The sequence below is a fragment of the Monodelphis domestica genome, chromosome 4 (genome assembly GCF_027887165.1).
Source record: "Monodelphis domestica isolate mMonDom1 chromosome 4, mMonDom1.pri, whole genome shotgun sequence".
In the NCBI taxonomy this organism is placed as follows: domain Eukaryota; kingdom Metazoa; phylum Chordata; class Mammalia; order Didelphimorphia; family Didelphidae; genus Monodelphis; species Monodelphis domestica.
This window is the reverse complement of record NC_077230.1, coordinates 234,175,663-234,198,817: the sequence shown is the minus strand read 5'-3', so window position 1 is coordinate 234,198,817 and position 23,155 is coordinate 234,175,663. Positions and strand designations below refer to the sequence as shown.

General features: G+C 34.1%; 1 protein-coding gene across 9 annotated transcripts in view; it reads right to left on the bottom strand.

Annotated features, from left to right (window-relative positions):
• SIK3 (SIK family kinase 3) overlaps positions 1-23,155 on the bottom strand; it is a 301,246-nt gene that overhangs the window by 78,798 nt on the left and 199,293 nt on the right. The window contains exon 1 of one of the 9 annotated variants that reach the window (XM_056794358.1): positions 2,521-4,200. The exons of the other annotated variants lie outside the window; for them this stretch is intronic. The gene's annotated coding sequence lies outside the window, so the exon portion shown is untranslated. Of the gene's footprint in view, positions 1-2,520; positions 4,201-23,155 lie in introns of those variants that run through there. 9 annotated transcript variants of the gene reach the window in all.

Genomic DNA, 23,155 nt, shown 5'->3' with positions numbered 1-23,155 from the left:
AAAATGAAAACTCCAAAGAATGTCATTAGCCAAAATGCAGAGCTTTCAGCTAAAAGTAAAAATACTGCAAGTAATAAGAAAGGGTCAAAGTACCAAGGAGCTAAAGTTAGGATCATATAAAGATATGGCAGCTACAACTATTTAAGAAGTGGAGAACTTATAATATGATATTCCAAAAGTCAAAAAGTATAAGCTTACAGCTTTGATTTACAACCAAGAATAATTTATCCATCAAAATGGATTAGTTCTACAGAAGAAAAAAAAAAGAGAAAGCTAATGAAATATAAAATTTCCAGGCATTACTAATGAAGAGACTAGAAACAAATGGAATCTGTGAAATTTTTTTTAAATCAAAGAGAAACAAGAAAAGGTAAAAATATTTTTCTATCTTTTTAAAAATTTATTTAGAATAATTTTTCATGGTTATATGATTCATGATTTTTTCCATCCGTCTTCCCTCTCCCTTCCAGGAGCTGACAAGCAGTTCCACTGGGTTATACATGTATCATTGTTCAAAACCTATTTCCATGTTATTCATATTTGCAGTAGAGTGATCCTTTGACATCAAAACCCTAATCATATCCCCATCGAAACACATGATCAATCATATGTTTTTCTTCTGTGTTTCTACTCCCACAGTTCTTTTTCTGGATGTGGATAGCATGCTTTCTCATAAGTTCCTCAGAATTGTCCTGGATCATTGCATTGCTGCTAGTAGAGAAGTCCATTACGTTAGATTGTGCCACAGTGTACCAGTCTCTGTGTATTATGTTCTCCTGGTTCTACTCCTTTCGCTCTGCATCAATTCCGGGCAGTTTTTCCATTTCACATGGAATTCCTACACTTCTTCATTCCTTTCAGCAAACAGTATTCCATCACTAACACATACCACAATTTGTTCAGCCATTCCCCAATCGATGGACACCCCCCCCATTCTCCAGTTTTTTTGCCACCACAAAGAGCATGGCTATAAATATTTTTGTACAAGTCTTTTCCCCTTATTATCTCTTTGGGGTCCAAACCCAGCAGTGCTATGGCTGGATCAACAGGAAGGCACTCTTTTAAAGCCAAAAAAGTAAAAATATTAAAACAATTGGAAGGTACAAACAAGGATATGAAGTGTTTACATTCTAATGGGGGAGAAGAAACAAGTGCTCCCTCAGAACCCTCAAGGATCATAGAAGTTAAATAAGACAGAAAATCTGGAGTTAATTATTGTTTTGATGATAAAATAAGAAAAGAAAGAGGAAAGAATTAAGAAAAGAAGGGGAAGAAAAGAAGGAAACTATTTCAAATAACTGAGGTGTATAAGTAGAAGACTAGAAACAAGTAGGTAGAAGTCTGGGCAGCAGACATTACTTTCAGCTACTGGAATTATACCCTTTAATTCCTTAAACCTCCGACAGCAATAACATTATCAAAAAAAGAAAAAAGGCTGTTATGTAAAAAAAATCATATAGCAGTACTTTTAAAACAAAAACTTTAACTTCAAGTCTTAGAATTAATACTAAATATTGGTTCTAAGACAGAAAAGTGGCCAGGCATTTGGGGTTAAGTGACTTGCCTCAAGTCACACAGCTAGAAAGGGTTTAAGGTCACATATGAACCTAGGACCTCTCATCTCTTGGCCTGGCTATCTTGCTGCCCTTATAGAAATACTAGTAAAGAATTGGAAACAAAGTAGGTACCAACAACAAATTACAAAATTTGTTGTAAATAAATATAATGAAATATTGTCATAAGGAATGACAACAGACCATTTTAGAGAAGAATGGAAAGATCTATATGAATTGATATAAAGGACTTCCTTTATATCAAGAACCAAGAAAACTACATATATAATATTAACAATATCATAAAGAAAAACTTTGAAAAACTTGAGTATTAATTAATACAAGGGCAAACCAAGATTTCAAAGGATAGAAGATGATGCAAGCTCCTCCACTTCCTGACCAAGGGAAGATACAATCAAGATGTAAAATGAGATAAAAATTTCAGATATTGTCAGTGCAAGAATTTGTTTTGTTTGAAGATATATCTATATCTATATATCTATATATATGTATAAAATTTGATGTTGTTTTTTCAATTGTGGGAAAAGGGAAAGTGGTAGAGAGAAAAATGTTCATTATTATTTTTTTAAAATCTCAACAAACTGAATTGGTCCAAGGAGAGGGGAAAACCTATAAAAACAAAACTGTACTAGTCTTAAGGAGAATAGTATGTGTGTATGGATACAGAAATACATTTAAATCAATAGTAACAGCTTAAATTATTGTAGATTCTTCTCTGCATGGAGATGTTTCACTTTTACTTTTATCACTCTTGAGTGCATCTCCTGTTTGTGTTCAGTAAAATTATTACTGCCATCCGGTTCCAGGATACTGTCGATCTGGCAACTGGTCAGTCTCCAGTACATAGCTCTTTCTCTATTTCTCTCATCATTTTGCTCACTGGTTAAACAAAGAAATTGAAACATATCAGCAATTATCAAATATTGAAAATAAATGGTTTCCCTACTTTGTAACCAGTTTGCCCTTATCTTTCTTCATAGCAATGAAGTCTTCTAACATCATCATTAAGAGGCACCTCGGAACTCAGTGGATATAGAGTGCTAGAACTGGAATCTGGAATACTTAAGTTCAAATCTGGCCTCAGATTCTAATCTGTGTGACTGTAAATCACTTAACCTCTATTTGTCTTAATCCACTTATGAAGCAAATAGCAAACCACTCTAGTATCTTTGCCAAGAAAACCCCATGGACAGTTATCCATGAAGTTACAAAGAGTTGGATGTTATAATCACTGTTCATCAAAGCAAATGAAGTGAAAACTTCTCCAGTTATGACTTTTCTTTCACAAGATAGGTTACATGTAATCTCCCCTGAGCAGTTCAATCACTGTAGAAAAACTCCCTTCACCACATATCTCCTGACAAATTGAGGCTCGCTGAAGCCCAGTGTTCCTCCAAAGGGGATGGATTTGGGGAAAAGGCATTGGTGGCTTCTTCCACTGTTTCCTCTTACCTAGGGAAAGGAGGACTGACTCTGCCAAAGGTCATCTTTACACATGCCCACCTTTCTTTGTGAGGATTTGGAATTTTATTCTCCTGGGAGTGTAGGCCAGAATATTTTTGATACCAATGTGTTTATTTTTAGTACCAACGCAAGTCTAAAAATACCACAAGTCATTCTCCAATTGATAAACGGGCAAGGGACATGAATAGGCAATTTTCAGATAAAGAAATCAAAACTATTAATAAGCACATGAAAAAAATCTCTTATAATCAGAGAGATGCAAATCAAAACAACTTTGAGGTATCACGTCACACCTAGCAGATTGGCTAACATGACAGCTATGGAAAGTAATGAATGCTGGAGGGGATGTGGCAAAGTTGGGATATTAATTCATTGCTGGTGGAGTTGTGAATTGATCCAACCATTCTGGAGGGCAATTTGGAACTATGCCCAAAGGGCAATAAAAGACTGCCTGCCTTTTGATTCAGTCATAGCACTGCTGGGCTTGTACCCCAAAGAGATCATAAGGAAAAAGACTTGTACAAAAAGATTTATAGTCACACTTTGTGGTGGCAAAAAATTGGAAAATGAGGGGGTGCCCTTCAATTGGGGAATGGCTGAACAAATTGTGGTATATGTTGGTGATTGAATATTATTGTGCTCAAAGGAATAATGAACTGGAGGAATTCTATGTGAACTGGAACGACCTCCAGGAACTGATGCAGAGTGAGAGGAGCAGAACCAGGAGAACATTGTACACAGAGACTGATACACTGTGGTACAATCAAATGTAATGGACTTCTCCATTAGTGGCAATGCAGTGATCCTGAAAAACCCGGAGGGATTTACGAGAAAGAACACTTTCCACAGTCAGAGGAAAAACTGTGAGAGTAGAAACACCGAAGAAAGCAACTGCTTGAATACATGGGTCGAGGGGGATATGATTGGGGTTGTATACTCTAAATCAATGGTTCTCACCCTTTCTAATGCCGTGACCCCACAATACAGTTCCTCATGTTGCAGTGACCCCAAACCAAAAAATTATTTTGGTGGCTACTTCAAAACTGTAATTTTGCTACAGTTATGATTTGGAATGTAAATACCTGATATGCATTATGTATTCTCATTGCTACAAATTGAGAGGTTGAGAACTGCTGCTCTAAATGAACATCCTAATGCAAACACCAACAACATGGAAATAGCCTCTGATCAAGGACACATGTAAAACCCTGTGGAATTGCACGTCAGCTATGGGAAGGGGTGGGGGGGGGAGGGGAGGGAAGGAAAGAGAATGAATCTTGTGACAAAGGAATAATGTTCTAAATTGACTAAATAAAATTTTCAAAAAATAAAATAAAATGACCACAGATTTATGTGCAACTTTTTTAGTATGGGACTATTTATTTGAATACATTATCTTCCTATGTCATTCCTCTCATCTCCCTCTTTCCTATTAGCCTTAAGTGAATGGATTTTGTAAATCTTTCTGTTTTTGTGAGACTACATATTTGATATGAATGAAGTAGTATCCTAGCTATCCCAATTACTCCCCTCTGCAGCCGTTTCTTGTAACTGAGGTTAGGTTTTCATCCTTCCTATTTCATTGCAAGAAGAAAGAAAAGAACCTGAAGTTGTGGGATTAAACAGGGTGTATATCTCATAGCCAGAAATGTAAGTATAGGGAGCTGATATTTCTCCATTCCTTTCTTTTCAGGAAAGGAACCAAGGGAGAGAGGTGGACCTCAAGATAGAAGAGTCCTTATCACTTGTATATTTCAGGTTTCTAATCTTCAGGGGAAATAGTCACTCTAGATAAGTGCCACTATTAATACAAGATACCCTGAAAAGTCAAACTTTTCTTAAGCAGCAAGCATACCTCTGTCTCTAAAGAGTCAGAGGTCTGAAATTAACTTTGTCAGGACTATACTTGTTATATCCATCATTTCAGGGAGATGCTGGGTGCTATACATGATCAAGAAGTGCTGTAGAAAACTTGGGGAAAATGGCCAAACTGGATGGAGTTTTTCTGTCTTTTGGGGTCTCAGGCATGTAAAAAAATGTACAATTTTAAAGGATAAGGAAATTAAACATATTGAAGCTTCTGTTTTCTTATAGAACAAATGTATAGAGATTGGGGGAAATCATAAAGTTTATAATGATTTCTAAGAAAATAAAGTCTTGTAAGGGATTAGAAAAAAAGGGGGGGGGGATTCAAAGCAGTTTACTCCACTAAGCATAACTGGATGAGAGATGGTTCTGCAAAGTATTGCTCTTAAACTCAGGTCTCATTTCTTTAACATAATTTATAGAGGATGATTGGCTTAGCTACTCATTCAATGGGTGGTCCTCAAAAAATGCTTCATGAGTTTGAAATTGTGAATTCACTTTTGTGAATATAAAGTATCTTTATTTATGTATTTTACATCTCAGCTCCAGGTGTTTCATTAAGTGAGAAAGATCAATGTATATTTCAGATGGGGTGTTCCTCATATAAAAAATATACAAGGCAAGAGAAGGAAATAAGAACGTACTAAAAGCATTAAGAAAAGCCTTTGCAGATAGCGATCTGTAACCACTGTTGGCTAGCAGTGAAGAATTAACTTATTCTCTGTTATTTTCACAAGAAAATATTCAAGAAAATCCTAGAATCATCTATAAGTGTGGGTAGGTAATTACAAATTTGTCTCACAGGGGAAGTTATCAAATAGGATGGAAACTATAAACAATGAGAATCTGTTAGGGGCAGAAAAATTACTTATATTCTCTATAAATGTGTATAAACATAATATGAATACACATATATTCAAACATATTTTATGTGTATATATGAAATTACTTATAAAGTATATAATTAAAAAGATACATTGAACTATTTGAATAACTCTGATATACTCCAATATGATCCTTTGTAGTTCTGATAAAACATTTTGTATCAAATAGCATTACAAAGTATCACTTTCAGAACTTTCCTTTCTGCTATGTGGTACTTTGGGGAAAACAATTTAAATTAATTTTCATTTTATTTATATAAAAATTTTTAACATAAATAAAATGAACCTCGTTGGGAGAAAAACAACTGGAGGACAAATAATGAAATCACTGAAATTTGTAGATCAAAGAACACAGCACAGAAGCAATAGATATTTTTCCCAAAGAAAATGATAACATAATGAAAACATACCAAATTTTGAGGATACAGTAAAAGCAATAATGTGTGGAAATTTTCTCTAAAATATTGTCATCAGCAATAGAAAGATTAGCTCAGTGAATTAGGCGCGCAACTAAAAAAAAAAGAAAACCAAAATATTAAAACTCCTCAACTAAACCCTAAAATATAAATCGTGAAAATCAAAGAAGAAACTTGACAGTATCCCCTTGACCCAAGCAGGACACATATGTACCCTAAGTATTATCCTCATGGAAAATGAAAAGTTAGTAAAAGACGTTTTACCCATAAAGAGGTAATTTCTTTCCATGAATGATTTCTATATTCCTCAACTCAAAAAAAATTTTTTTGATGAGTATTCAAATTGACAACCATCTTCCTTCAACTATTTAACAAAAAATTATATTTTTAAAGTAACTTAAATCCTACCTGAACTAATCTACTCATTCATTCTCATCCCAATTAAATGATCAAAAACTATTTTGAGACAGAAAAATAATAAAATACATTTGAAAGAACAAAAAGTCAAGAATATCAAAGGAATTTTAAAAAATGTAAGAGAAGGTCTAGCAGTACCAGATTTTAAACAACATTATAAAGCAGCAACTATTTAAATTCTCTGGTACAGACTAAGAAACAAAAAGGCAGATCAGTGGAACAGAACAGATATACAATAAACAGTAGTGAAGGATTCTAGTAACATTGTATTAGACAAAAGTATAGATCCAAGATTTGTGGAAAAGAATTTACCATTTGGTAAAAATTGCTGGGAAAACTAGAAAACAATTTGCAAGAAACTAGATATAGACCAATTATCTTCCATCATTTAACCAAGATCAAATCAAAATGGTTACATGACCTAGACATAAAGGAGATATCATAAGCAAATTAGAAGAACAGGGAATATATGGCCTATCAGATTTATGCAGAGGTGAGACATTTATAAACAAACAAGAGATAAACGGTATTGTAAGATATAAAATGGATAATTTTGATTACAAGAAATTAGAAGGATTTTGAACAAACAGAACTAATGTAGCCAAGATTAGAAGGGAAGCAGCAAATGGAGGAAAAAAATTTATACAGACTTTCTCAGATAGCAGTCTCCTATATAAAATATATAGAGAACTTAGTCAAATTTATGAGAATATGAATCATTCCCCAACTGACAAATGGACAAAAGATATAAACAAATTTTGGGTGAAGAAATCAAAGCCACATATAGGCATATGAAAAGATGCTCTAAATCATTACTGATTAGAAAAATGCAAATCAAAATAATTCTGATACCTTCTCACACCTATCAGAATGGCTAAAATGAAAAAAAAAAAGGAGAAAATGACAAATGTTGGAGGGAATGTGGAAAAATGGGGACACTAATACACTGTTGGTAGAATCATGAACTGATCTAACTATTTTGGAGAGCAATATGGAATTATGCCAAGTTATCAAATTGTATAGACTCTTAAACTTAGCAATAGCATTATTGAGTCTGTTTACCGAGGAGATCAGGGAAAAATAGAAAGAATTCATATATTCCAAAATATTTATAGTAGTTTTCTTCATGATGGAAAAGAACTAGAAATTGAGGGGATGCCCATCAACTGGAGAATGGCTGAACAAATCATGACATATGATTGTGATGGAATACCACAGCATTGGAAGAAATGATGAGCAAATTAATTTTTTCAAAACTTAGGAAGACCTACATGAAATTATGAGAAATGAAGAAAACAGAACCCAGAAAACTTTATATATAGCTACAGAATTAATGTTTGGAGAATAACTTGTAAATGAATGTCTACCTCCAAAGAAAGAACTGATAAATAGATACATGAAAGGTAAAATTCATATATACCTTCTTTTTTTTTGGTTGTGATGCCTACTCTATTGTGGGGAGGGGAGGGAGAGAGCGAGAGATACCCCAAAATTTTAATGTATCCAACAAATTAATTAATAAAAAATTAAAATAAAATAATAAAAATATAGTAAGTTAACTATCTACCATCTTCATACAACATACTAAAAGAAAAACTGAAATGCAAGATAATTTTGCCTTTTAAAACTTTAGTTTAAGTTATTCAATTTACGAAAATTCTAATCACTTAATACAAGATAACTTCTCTTGAAAAATAGCATTATATAAATGACATCTTAAGGAAAGGACTTTTAACAGTAAAGAAACCTAGCAATTCCTGGGTAGACACCTGATTTTCTAGAATTAACCAAGGCAATTATGTATGAAGTGAGGAAGCCTGAAGTTGTGGCTTGAATTTCAGAACATAAGGTAAAAGAACAATATAAGAACAAATGTTGCTGATACAAATAAGAGCACTCTATGAATGTGTGTGCCTTCAACATACCAAATGCGGTCAAAGCCCCTTCAAACATCAACAAAGAGACTAGGGATTCAAAAGAAGTGTTAGTCTTCATCAGACTACACATAACAAAGTAAAAGGCTTCCTTAGACCTAGTATAAAGCAATTCCCTATGTCAATTGTGTTTCTTTTGACAATATACATCCTGTATAGATGAGCTGAGACTATTTGACCCGGATTCTTTAAACACTTTTAAAAATGGCTCTGGATCTATCCAGAAGAATAATATTCTCTATTAAGAAGAAAGATGTTCAGAATGGAAAAGAAGGAAAAAACTAGGTTAAAGGGATTTAGGGCTCAAAAAAGTAGAAATATAAAAAGATAGCCTGATAGATGCTGATTGGTTTTTTGAGTCTGAGTCTCATTATTTTGCCTAGGGTGGAAGTGCAGTAGTCACTCATGGCCAAATCTCAAAAACAATGGGTACCAAAGCTTTAACAAGATTTGTTTTCCAATCTGGGTCAGTTTACCCCTCCCTCAAGCAACTTGGTGGCCATCTGCTACCCCAGAACTCACCATATGGATGCCAAACTTATTGTAGACACCTGAAGGTTTTAGTCCTACTTTAACTCAGACCCTGAACTCAAGAGATCTAATCACCTCAGTCTCCCCAGAAGCAGAAACTATAGACATATGCTATCATGCCTGGCTCTACAGACACAAATTACATTTCAGGGTATTGAAAGTACTTGCCCTTGACTTGTATATCATTTAAATCAGTTATCTAGATGATGACTCTGATATCATACTAATAAAATTAAATATCATACAAGACTAGAAGAACTAATGCACAAAAAATGCACAATATTGATAAAATCCGAATCCAAAATGAGCTGGAATTATAGGCTAATCTAGCAAATGATATTTAAAAAGGATCAAAGTAAAAACATACAATGAGATTTAAAATAATTAACAATAAGTATAGGGGAAATCTAGTTTAACAATAGTTCATATACTATAGCCATACCCATCAAACTACCAAAAAACATTTTTACTGAATTAGAAAAAACAATAACAAAGTTTATTTGGAAGAACAAAACATCAAGAATATCAAGGGAGATAATGAAAAAAAAATTCAAAGGAAGTGGCCTTGCAGTACCAGATCTTAAACTGTACTATAAAGCAGTGATCATCAAAACCATATGGTACTGGCTAAGAGACAGAATGGAGGATCAGTGGAATAGACTTGGGGTAAGTGACCTCAACAAGACAGTCTATGATAAACACAAAGATCCCAGCTTTGGGGACAAAAATCCACTATTTGATTAAAAACTGCTGGGAAAATTGGAAAACTGGGAGAGATTAGGTTTAGATCAACATCTCACACCCTACACCAAGATAAACTCAGAATGGGTGAATATTGGGTGACTTGAATATAAAGAAGGAAACCATAAGTAACTTAGGTGAACACAGAATAGTATACCTGTCATATCTTTGAGAAAGGAAAGATTTTAAGATCAAGCAAGAGTTAGAAAAAAAAATCACAAAATGTAAAATAAATAATTTTGATCACATTAAATTAAAAAGGTTTGGTACAACCAAAACCAATGCAAGCAAAATTAGAAGGAAAGCAACAAATTGGGGGAAAAATCTTCATAACAAAAAGCTCTGACAAAGGTCTAATTACTCGAATTTATGAGGAGCTAAATCAATTGTACAAAAAAATCAAGCCATTCCCCAATTAATAAATGGGCAAGGGGCATGAATAGGCAATTTTCAGATAAAGAAATCAAAACTATTATGAAAAAGTGTTCTAAATCTCTTATAATCAAAGAAATGCAAATCAAAACAATTCTGAGGTACCACCTCACAGCTAGCAGATTGGCCAACATGACAGCAATGGAAATTAATGAGTGCTGGAGGGGATGTGGCAAAGTTGGGACATTAATGCATTGCTGGTGGAGTTGTGAATTGATCCAACCATTCTGGAGGGCAATTTGGAATTATGCCCAAAGGGTGCTAAAAGACTGTCTGCCCTTTGACCCAGCTATAGCACTGCTGGGTTTATACCTCAAAGAGATAATAAGGAAAAAGACTTGTACCAAAATATTCATAGCTGCGCTCTTTGTGGTGGCAAAAAATTGGAAAATGAGGGGATGCCCTTCAATTGGGGAATGGCTGAACAAATTGTGGTATATGTTGGTGATGGAATACTATTGTGCTCAAAGGAATAATGAACTGGAGGAATTCCATGTGAATTGGAATGACCTCCAGGAATTGATGCAGAGTGAGAGGAGCAGAACGAGGAGAACATTATACACAGAGACTGATACACTGTGGTACAATCAAATGTAATGGACTTCTCTAGTTGTAGCAATGCAATGATACAGAACTATTCAGGGACTTCTGAGAAAGAACATTATTCACATCCAGAGGAAGAACTGTGGGAAAAGAATCACAGAAGAAAAACAATTGGTTGATCACATGGGTCGATGGGGTATGACTGGAGATGTAGACTCTAAAAGATGATCCTAGTGCAAATATTAATAATATGCAAATAGGCCTTGATCAATGACACATGTAAAATCCAGTGCAATTGTGCATCAGATATGGGAGGGGGATGGAAAGAGGGGAGAAGAAAAAAATGAGTCTTGTAAAAAATATTCTGAATTATCTAATTAAATAAAATTAAATTAAAAAAATAAAAAAGAATAGTTCACATAAAAAAGAGCAGGTTTCAATAAGTCAATTATGAGATAAAACCAGTAAAGTGACAGACAGAATTTGATACTCCTATTTTCTAAGTTGAAATCCAATGTTTTTTTACATTATGGTACTATACCTGTATAGAACAGGTACTTAACAAATGTGGTTTTGGGGGGAAGCTGGGTGGCTCAGTGGATTGAGAGCCAGGTCTAAATACAGGAGGTCCTAGGTTCAAATCTGGCCTCAGCCACTTCCTAGGTGTGTGACCCTGGGCAAGTCACTCTACCTCCGTTGCCTAGATCTTACCATTCTTCTGCCTTGGAACCAATACACAGTATTGATTCCAAGATGGAAGGTATGGGCTTAAAAAAAAATGTGGCTTTTGAAAAATACGAAACATGGTCACAAATTCAAAAGTATAGGAAACAAACCAGATGAACGAGAGACCCTAACACAAAACGGCAAATTTAACTTTGTAGGTTTTGCTGAGACAGGGTAGGAAGATTTCTGACTGAAATATAAATGTTAAGAATTTTGTTACTCAGTCATATCCAACTTTTCCCAATCCCATTTGGGGTTTTCTTAATAAAGATACTAGAGTGGCTTGCCATTTCCTTCTCTGGCTCATTTGATTGATGAAGAAACTGAGTCAGAATTAAATTATTTGTCCAGGGTCACACAGCAACTATGTGAGGCCAGATTTAAACTCAGGAAGTACCTATAATTAGAGGGTACAACCTAGATGAAGATCTAGCAAAAGAGACTGAGAAAGAGTGATTGGATAGTTCGGGGGGAAACCAGGAGAAAACTATCACAAAAACCAAGAGACTATCAAGGAGAATATAATTAACTGGGTCAATTAAGAGATCATTGGTACTGGGTTCAAATCTAGTTAGACATTTCCTGGTTGTGTGGCCCTGGGCAAGTCACTTAACCTCAATTGCCTCGCCTTTACTGCTCTTCTTCCTTGGAACCAATACTCTGTATTGATTCTAAGATGGAAGGTAAGGTTTTGTTTTGTTTTGTTTTGTTTTTTAAGATAACTGGCAACTTTGGAGAGAACAGTTTCAGTGGAATAATGAGAACAGAAGACTTAAAATGGTTAAGGAGAGAATGTGGAAGCACTTATTACAGAAAATCTTTTCAAGGAGTTTAGTCACAAAAGGCAGAAAAGATGGGATGATAGATAGTAGTAATGGACAGATCAAGTAAGGATTTTCGAGGATGAGGAATCATGGGCATCTTTGTAGCTTATAGGGAAGCAGAAGGTAGAAAGAAAAAGAATGAAAATAAGTGAGGGAGCAGAGAAGGTATGGAGGCAATCTCTTGAAAAAGATAGGACAGACTGAAATCACTTATATTTTTAAGTTTAAAAATTAATATACAATAACTCCAAGTATCATATTTAATAAGATTCATTAATAATAAACAAAATAAAAAGCTAGAGTAAAAAGGGAGCTAACAGCCTCAGCTGTGAGAGAAGAGAGCTAGACCAGGAACCCCACCCAATTTATCTCCTGTCTATGTCAGCATGTAATGACAGGAAGTCAGTGGGCTCCTGGGAATTGTAGTTTTTAGGGTAACAGATTTCTAGTTACACATATATTTAAAGAGGTAAATCTTGGTCAAGAGAAGGACTACCTCTTCAAGAGTTCAGGAAATAGATCAAAAGCAGAATAGTAGAATAGTGATGGAAAACTCTTCAGGGTTTCCTTCTGCCAAAAGCAGAAAAGCTAACAACTTTATTTAATTTCAGGATAATTTCATCCTTCAAAAGGTGGAGGAATCAAAAAGGATGAAATTCAATTCTGGATCAGATTCTCACCAATTACTGGAATGGAAACTATAATTCTTTCATTGAGGAAAATGATTACTCCACCAATAGAATTTGCCATATAACAGAAGAGAAAAGCTGAGCAGAATGTGACATACAGATTAATTTTGGAGGATAAATTTTAAAGGGTTGGAAAGATAGGTAGATAATCATGGATTAAAATCCTAATAAAGGAGAAAGTCATCACAGATTGGATAGGAAGCTCTGGAGAATTAAATTCAGAAAACAACTTGATGAGAAAAAGGAGATAACAAAAGGCACTAATGCGAATACACAGGAATTTAACCAACCAATGGAAATGTTAAAAAGACAATATACAGAAGATGGAAGTAAGAACAGGTAACAGAGAATGAAAACAAAGATCCAATAGTCCTGAAAAGGATCAGAATAGGCTGAGGTTGGCAAGGAAAGCTAAAAGTATCAAAAACATCTTTTAAGAAAAATATACTAGTGAAAAAGAAAGGAAAGGACTGCTGCTCAGGGTAGATTTAATACCTATAACCAATAAAAGAAAGAATTGTTCAATTCTAATTTTGCTTCTGATTTCTCTATAGAGGGAAATGATCTTTAGACCAGAAAAGGCAGAAGTGGTTAATTGGTAGCTGATAGCAAAGATAAGTAGGGGACCAGTAAGAGATATTTAGATGATTGTGGAAAGCTCAAGTTGATTGGTCCAGTCAAACTACAGACTAGGGTACTGATAAAACTGGATGGTATGATTAGGCTCACTGTCATTGATATTTAAAATAGAGTGAGAAATAAGAACTCTAAGACTAAGGAAAGGCTAATATAATATTTAAAAAGGGGAGCGAATAGAACCAGCAAATTAGAGACCAATGACCTTGACTTGAATTCCTCGAAATTTCTAAAGCATACTATTAAAAGGATTTCTAACAAACACCTAAAATAAGTTGTGAGAGCAAAGAAAAAGTCATAGCATGAACAGATCTAGTCTGAGAACTAGTCTAAGATATAGTGAAAATTAGCAAAGAATATGAAAAAACAGGTTTCAGAGAAGAAATGCAAATGAACCACCAATCTCTCCCCTATCTAAGCCATCTTTTTACATTGCACTCAAGTTGATAGTCCTAATACACAGAGGCCTGACCATGTGGCTCCCAATTGTCCAGAATAAAATACAACTTCTCCAAACAGGTATTTAAAGCCTTTCATAACTGGGCTCTCACCTCCTATCCTTTCTCTCTTTTTCATGTTATTCCCCTCTGGTTAGATGATGTTTTAGTCAAATTGGCCTATTAGCTGCTCCTCACATATGAGATTCCACTATGCATTTTCACAAGTTGTTCCATTCCTATTCGACCTCATCAATAAGATCTTTCCCAGTCTCTCCCCCTATTGTTAGCATTCTCTTACCTTTGAAATTGCTTTTTATATGTTGTATTTTCTTTTTGTATGATTTATATCAACCTAGAAGAATGTAAATTTGTTGAGGGCAGCGATTGTTTCTTTTTTGTCTTATACTCACATAACATTTATTTGAATCAGTATATCAACAATATATACAAAACAATGCTCTAAATCCCCAACAATAAAAATGCAAATTAAAACAATTCTGAGGTCTTCCTTTGTCCCCAAATAAGCAAAGATGACAAGAGATAGAAAGAAGTTTGAAGGGATTATGAGCCAGCAGATAAACTAATAAAATGTTGGAGGTGTAGATAAGGGATAGAGGCTGTAAATTGATCCAACCATTATGGAAAAAATTGATGAATTATGTAAGAAAAGTCACTAAACCAGTTGTTTTCAAACTTTTAAATCTAAGGACCACTTTATATGCTTAAAATTATTGAGGAATCTCTCCTTAAAAGCTTTTATTTATGAGTTATATTTGCCAACATTTATTATATTGGGAATTTGAATGTAATATATTATCATATATCATATTGAACATTATTATTAAAATGTATTGTTATAAGAGGTGGTAGAGTAAATAGAATGCCAGGCTTGGAGTTAGGAAGACTCATCTTTTTAAAAGTTCTAATCTGGTCTCAGACATTTACTAGCTATGTGAAGCTGGGCAAGTCATTTAACCTTGTTTGTTTCAGTTTCCTCATCTGAAAAATGAGTTGGGAGAAGAAAATGGCAAAAACCGCTCTAGTATCTTTGCTAAGAAAACCCCAAGAGGGCTCATGAAGAATAGGGGATAACTGAAATGATTGAAAAATAAGTATTATTATAATAGTTTTGATCTTGAAGATTCCCTGGGAGGGTCTCAGGCCCACCGACCACATGAGAACCAATATCCTAGGGCCTAAACCATTCATATCTTTTGTAATCCCACTACTGAATGGGATATAATGAAAGTATATATTTCAAGGATGTCAATGACAAAGACAGGTCCTGTATGTAAGAAATTATTCAATCTCACACTGCACACTAAGATATGGTCAAAATGAGTACTTGATTTAGACAAAAAGGGTGCTATCATTAGCAAATTACAGGATCATGGAAAATTTTACCTGTCAGATCTATGCATAAGGGAAGTAAAATAGGTAATTTTGATTATATGAAATTTTAAAGTTTTTATACAAACAAAACCAATACAGTCAAAATTAGAAGGAAAGGAAAAAAGCTGGGAAAAAAATTTTATAGCAAATTTCTCTGATAAAGGCTTAATTTCTTAACCATGTAGGGAACTGTGTCAAATGATTTGAATAGGCAGTTTTCAGAAGAATTCATCAAAGCTATCCAGTCACAGGAAAAAAATGTTCTAAATCACTATTAGAGACATTCAAATTAGAGAATAGAGATATGAAAATGAAAGAACTCCGAGGAGCCACTGCACCTATCAGATTGGCTAACATGACAAAAATGAAAATGATAAATGTTAGAAGGGATGTGGTAGTTATAAACATGAAAATGTTTTCTGATTGACAGGAGAATGGCTTAACAAACTGCTACATGAAGTAAAGGATTTATTATGCCAAACAATGGGAAAATATGAATTCAGAAAAACAGCATAAAATTAATAGAAATTAAGAGACGGAAAGGACATTAGAGGATATCTAAGTCAAACTGTACCTGAAAAAGAAACCCTTTACAACACAATTACCAAGTTGTCATCCAACCTTTACATGAAGTCTTCTAATGAGAGAGAATCCATTTTATGCCAAGGCAACACATTCTACTTTGAGAGTATTGAGTTTTCCTTTAAATCCAGCCAAAAATGAATCTCTGAAACTGACATCCATTGCTCTTAGCCTTACCCTTTATGACCAAAAAGATTAAGTCTAATCTTTCTTCTATGTGTCTTTCCAAGTATCTGATGAACTGTTACTTTGTTCCCTCTTGGGGCATCTCTTCTCCCCACTAAAGATATTCATTCCTATAAGTGATCTTCCTTTGGAACAAACTCAATATGTTCATTAGCTTGGCTGTCATTCTCTAGACACTATTCAGTTTATCAATATATTGTGGAAGCCAGATCCAAAGACAATACTCCAGATACGATCTGGTTATTCTGGAATACAACAGGCTTATTATTTCTTTAGCCTTTATTTTAATGTAAATCAAGATAAAATCCACCCTTATTGACTGCCATATCACACTGTTGATTGATAGGAAGAACAGGGAGAACTTGGTAAATGGTTTCAAATTTTTTTTTTTTTAAAGCAAAGTACAAGGGAGGTCTTCAGCTGAGAAAGTAGGAGGCAGGAGTGCTATGGGAAGCCCAAGGAGAGATGAAAAGTTTTGAAAGATCTTTGTGGTGAATGGAACAGTAAAGAGATCAGAGAGGTACAAGGATTGTCTTATTGCAATAGAGGCCCAACAGAAATTTGAACATAAATATGTACCCAACCTAGTTAGCACAATTTCATGCTTAGTAGATATGCATCAGCACCTTCCTTTACAGTTTTAAATTATCTTGATTAGATTTGCAAGATATTGGGCAAATATATTGTCAGCCCTTGTTAGAAAGGCCCCATTCCTTTCCAGAAGGCTATAAATTCTGTATTTTAAGTCATGATCCAGAAATCCAAATTCCATATCCACACACTAACTTCTTAGCTGGCTGTTTACTTTTTAAAACACTGTTGACTTGTATGGATTGGTGCAGAATAAAGACATCTGAATCAAAGGAATAATATGTTCAACAGCAATAAGATGTAATCCAAATCAGAAGAGCTGAAATGATCGATGAAATGCACTTCTCTCTTCTTTTTTTCAGCCAAAGAAAATAATTGAGTAACTTGAAATACTCAATTTATAAATGGCAAAAATGCAGGAAGATTCTGAATTTGCTCTTGGCATTGCTGTTGATGGATTTAAAAAAAATTATAACAAATTTCCACATAAGTTTTCTAAAGTTATCATCCATATTGTCGCCCTCCCTTCTTCCCTTCCCCCTCCCAGAGATGACAAGCAATTCATTCTGGGTTCTATGTGTATCATACAAAACATATTTCCATATTATTCATTTTTGTAAGTGAATAATCTAACCTCACAATATATGCCCAAATAAACAAGTGATAAATCATGTTTTCATCTATATTCCCAATCCAACAATTCCTTCTTTGGAGGTGGATAGCATTCTTTTTCATAAGTTCCTCAGAATTGTTCTTGGATCATTGTAAGGCTATAAGTAGTAAAGCCTACCACAGTTGACCATTCCACAATATTTCAGTTACTGTGTATAATGTTCTCCGAGTTCTGTTTATTTCACTCTGTATCAGTTCACATAGGCCTTTCAGCTCTTTCTGAAATCATCCTGTTCATCATTCCTTCTAGCATAACTGTATTCCATCACCATCATATACCACAATTTGTTCAGCCACTCCCCAATTGAGGGACCTCCTTTTAGTTTCCAATTCTTTTGCCACCACAAAAAGAACAGCTATAAATAGTTTTATACAAACAAATCCTTTCCCATTTTTTGAAAATCTCTTTGGGATACAGATCTAATGCACTTTCTTCTTCTTGACAGAATTGGGGTGCTATAGGCATGGTTTGTATGTACTGTGACATGTGATCACTCTGTTGGCAGGTTATTTTCTTTAGCAAAGAAAAACTCAAGAGAGAAGATATAGCGCATTTCCTAATATGGGACTTGGCAGCCATGTAAAAAGCAAAAGTTATCAACTAAACTTTACAAAACAAATTGAAAAGAACAGGCTGTGCCAATTCAATATCATTATTTCCTTTTTTCAAAAGGTAATTAAACTGATATCAAGGATATGTTATAAATAAATTTTGCTTAATAGTACTAAACATATTTGGCAAAATATCTCTTGCTAGTCTTATGGAAAAGATGTGGAAAGATGCAAGCTGGATGATAGCAGGTAAGTCAGAAATTGGATAAACAGTTGGATATAAAGAGTAGTTAATAATGCTAAAACGTTAACTTGTAAAGTCTCTAATAAGTCAACACTACCACCAATCCTAAATTTAAACATAGCCTTGAATTGCTAAATATTTTAATGACTGATAAAAGCATAGATGATATCTTTATCAAATTTGCAAGTGAAACAAAGATGGGGTAACACATTCAGTACCAGTAAAGTTAAAAAAAAATCATGAAGAGCTAAAATACTAAGTAAGCTGAATCTAAATAGGATGTACTAATTATAAGGGCTACAATTGGAGCCCAAAAATCAATCTTATAAATATATGATGGGGGAAGTATAAGGCCTTATAGAAAAAAATCCTGGAGTTCACCAAACACAACGGACCTAACTTGTGAAAGATATGGCATCGATTTGCTTCAGGGTGTACAAATATATAACTAGTTTCACTTAAAAAAAAAAACAGAATAAATAAGAGGTAAAAGATAAATTGAATATTTCATCTGTTTTATTGCTTGATTATTTTATTCATAAATAAACCTCATTTGCTACCAAAGGAAACACTCTAAGGGTTTTTAAAATACTGTACACACTCAAATTCAGAATATGGTGAGAGGGTTGAAAAAGCTAATACAATTTGGGGTTGAATTAAAGAAAACGAACATAATTTCCCTGTTTGGTATGTGCCAGGGAGAATTCTTTTTCAAGTACAGTTTAGTCTATAGCTAGCCACTGAGACTCCTTCCAATTCAGAAATGTTGTGTTCCACCTTTACATACTCTGGGTTTCCATTAAATTAGAATAGTCTCCATTTTATTTTTATGTTGTCCTTCCTCTCCCCTCCTGAGGCCTTTACTGATTCAGATCACCATGCTTAGGTAAGACCCTCTGCCTTTACCCTCTCTCATTCCTATTAAAATTCCCTCCCTTCTCTGGCCAATTTAGATGTCACATGTTCCACAATGTTTCCTCTTCTCCTCCTTACCAGGTACCAATCAAAACAGACAAAATTGATTGCTTTTCTCCATGAAATTTTCATAGTATTTTCTCTGGCTTTCCTTTGACATATTCTACCTTTTATCATTTTTTCCACCCCTCTTCCAGGTCACCTTAATCTAATAAATTTCTTGAGGGCAGGGAATTATTACTGTCCAATGGTTTTCTTTCTCTCATTCTTGTTGGATGATTAATTAATTTTTTTCCTGGTCATAAATATCTTGGACAAAAATCTTTTACTCCACTCCTTACATGAAAATAATCACTGTTATTTCATATAAACCCACTTATTCCCACAATATGTCCTTTCCATTGCCTGTTGAGTTGTTTGTAATATTCCACATCATGGTATCACTACTTTCAAGTTATTATACAGTTTTCTGTATCTTAAAAGTAAGTACTTTGAATATTCTTCACAAAAGACTAGCTTTTCTGTGGTTGTGCTTTAAATTTCAGCTGTACACTTATTGCCAACTAAAACAATAATACCAGAGTGGGAACTATCTCATGGACATCATTCTGGGAGTCGACATTTAGAGAGAATAGTTTCCAACTTCCTTGGGTTTAAAAAAAAAAGTTTCCATAATTTTCAAAACATTCACATAACTTCTCTGTGTTTGCAAGAACATTTTAGGGAACAACCTACATTTAGCATTTTTCCTAAATAAGCTATTTTTTAAAATGTGGGAATCTCTCCATTTCATCTTTGAGGAGACAATTATGTCAAAATAGGAAAGAACAAGTAATTTAAAATATAAGTAAAAGGAGTACATTAATAATTTTCTTTGTTAATTCCATTAACATTATTAAATATGAGAATGTATGTACAATACATTGGCAAACCATAAAACATTATATAAAGTTATGGTTTGTTGTGTAACCGTTACTGACAAGAACATGACTTCTCTTCTCCTGGAGTGATTTTAGTCATTATTCTTCCTCATTATTCTTATTCTCCTATTGTCAATTTTACCTTTATTATAACCTTCCAATCTGTCCCTTCAATTTTCTTCTTACTTGCACCATCTGGGTTCCATTATCATTTAATGTCTGTAGCTTTATGTCTCTCATTAACCTCTAATTCATATTGCATTTCAATGACAGATAGACCTGGACAAATCAGATTCCATTGTTTATTGCTCCTGCTCAAAAATCTTTAATGGATTCCCAAAGTCTAGAGCAGTGGTTCTCAACCTTTCTAATGCCGTGACCCCACAATACAGTTCCTCATGTTGCAGTGACCCCAAACCAAAAAATTATTTTGGTGGCTACTTCAAAACTGTAATTTTGCTACAGTTATGATTCGGAATGTAAATACTGATATGCATTATGTATTCTCATTGCTACAAATTGAGAGGTTGAGAACTGCTGGTCTAGGGGATAAAGTCTAAACTACTTATGTGAAATTTAAAGTTCTTCATAATCTACTCTAACTCTCATCTTTCACTATCCCTCTTCTACATTTAAGTCCAACATTCTAACCAATTTCATTTTATTCACTATCTTTAGAACATTTGTTTTCCTGGCCGTATATCTTTGTTCAAATATTCCACCCACATGGAATGTCCTTTTCCAACTTCTCAAACTACTATCTACCTACCTTTCAACAAACAGCTCAAAACCCACTTATTACATAATGTCTTCCCTGACTATCCTAGCCTCAATGTGATCTTTTTCTAAATTACTACAACAATTATTTTCTATACAAATCATTTGGGAATTAATCATGGACTACTTTGTGACATCTCTTGTTATCATTTTAAAAGTATATTTTTGCTACTTAACTTTTTCTGTTAATATCTTTTGGCACAAACTGGACCATAAGATTTTTGGAGATCAGGAATCATGTCTTACTTACATTTTTAGCATCATAATAACTGCTGAATCTTAAACAATAAATAAAATTCCAGGCATCTACTATAATTCTCCATCCCTTAATAACTTCATTTTTTAAAAGATTAATCTGTGATCTCATTATTGTATGTTCTCTCAAAATTGATATATTGCAACTTCTTCATAATTTCCTATTTTGCAAGATTTTTATTCATGTCAGTTTGTAAGTCTTCCAAAAAACAACTATGCTGGAGGTCTTTCTCTGGATCTTTTAATATCAAAGTAAAAATTATTTTAAAAATAATTGGTATTTCTTTTACTGCTGTGAGCTCTAGGTTTTTACATTTTCCTTTCTTATTTTAAAACAATTTCTTTCTCAAATCTAAAAAAGACAAATTCCATTAAGATAACTAACTCATCCATGTTGCTTTAAAATTTGAATTGTCCAACCCAACATTAGATCATCCTCTTTTTTCTTATAACATCTGAAATGTTCAAGAACCCTACAATTTGTAGTTAGCTATAGGGAAGTTTCACCTTTAGAAGTACTTGATGAAGCTTTCATAATGAACTGAAACAATGATTTTCAGAAATAAGGAACTCTCATATCAGATATGAACTACCATACTAATTCATATTTGCAAGAAACAAATAGCAAAAATGAAGGACTACAAATATGGATGTTCTGAAAGCAAAATCAACATATTCAAATTTTACAAATCCTACAAAGAAAGCAAAATTGCTTGGGTAAATGTTGGCAACAGCAAAATGATTCCAACACCCTTTGAATTGTATTAGTTATAAGTTTATTTGCAACTGTTTGGACTAAAGATATTTTAAATAAAAAAATTTTTTTCCTTTCCTCCTTTATGAAATTTTCATACACACTCTCTCTAGAATTCTTTTGTTAGAAGATACATATCATACATTAGTTAGACAAGTTCATTAAAAAGTCCAAGAGGGAAGTTACTTTCAACTTCTAAAGTTTACAATTGCCATTTTCTTGCCTCCTGAATTCATCAGTCCAACCCCATAATCTCATAGCCCCCACTTTCTTTCTCTAGATAAAATAGCTTACCCACTTGTCTTCCAGGTCTGGTCCTTCCATATGTGTGCTTTTCTATATCTTCAAACTGTTCCTTAAGAATTCAAATAATAATAGTCTCTAAGAGCTGGAAGTGATGTTAAGAATCATCAAGTCCAACCCCTTCCCCTATTCTACAAATGAAAAAACTAATGAGTCAGAGGGACCCTCATGAAACTAAGGGCCAAAGACAGTTTCAGAACCAGTCTTACTACCAGTCTGTTGCTTTTTTCACTATACACATTTGCAAACCTCAAGGCAAATGAATTTTTGATCTTCTTTAGATAGGAGCACATTCCCAGTCAAGAGGCCATGAGAAACCTTGGTTCAAAAATCCAGGGGGCAGCTGGGTAGTTCAGTGGATTGAGAGCTAAGCTTAGAGATGGGAGGTCCTAGGTTCAAATCTGGCCTCAGACACTTCCCAGCTGTGTGACCCTGGGCAAGTCACTTAACCCCCATTGCCTAGCCCTTACACAGTAATGATCCCAAGACATAAGAAGGTAAGGGTTTTCAAACAAACAAACAAACAAACAAACAAACAAACAAACAAACAAACAAACAAAAAAAGAAATCCAAATGTTATTCTCTACCGCCAAATATTTATTTCCAAATCTGCCTCTTCTTTCTGAAGCCCCTAACTTAAATTGGCAAGATGATGACAATATTTCAGCTTCTGGAATAGGCACTCATTCTTTAACCAAAACTGCTGGAAAAATTGGATAACAATACAGCTAAAGTTAGGTATAGACCAAAATCTCCCACCCTATACCAAGATAAGGTCAAAATTGATATATGATTTAGATATAAAGAGTGATACCATAACTAAATTAGGGAACACAGAATAGTTTACCTGGCAGATCTTTGGAGAAGAGAAGAATTTATGACCAAACAAGAGATT